This window comes from Penaeus monodon, chromosome 30, assembly GCF_015228065.2.
Source record: "Penaeus monodon isolate SGIC_2016 chromosome 30, NSTDA_Pmon_1, whole genome shotgun sequence".
In the NCBI taxonomy this organism is placed as follows: domain Eukaryota; kingdom Metazoa; phylum Arthropoda; class Malacostraca; order Decapoda; family Penaeidae; genus Penaeus; species Penaeus monodon.
In genome coordinates, this window is record NC_051415.1 from 34,819,390 (window position 1) to 34,819,616 (window position 227).

The window sequence follows — 227 nt, forward strand, 5'->3', positions numbered from 1 at the left end:
CGACAGAAAAAACAGGCCATTTTCAAAGAAACCCCAAGTCTCGTTTCGTGGAACCGCCTGAGTAGCAAATGGTAATCTCTTTTGTTGGAGAGCTAATTAAAACGTAGAAAGTGAAGGGAAATCAGCACATTGGAATGCGGGAAAAGTTGCAGACGACGCCAGTAATTGGTCAGACTTTTGACTTGTGTGTAGACGCGTGCGTTCATTTCTTTTTTTTTATTCTCACA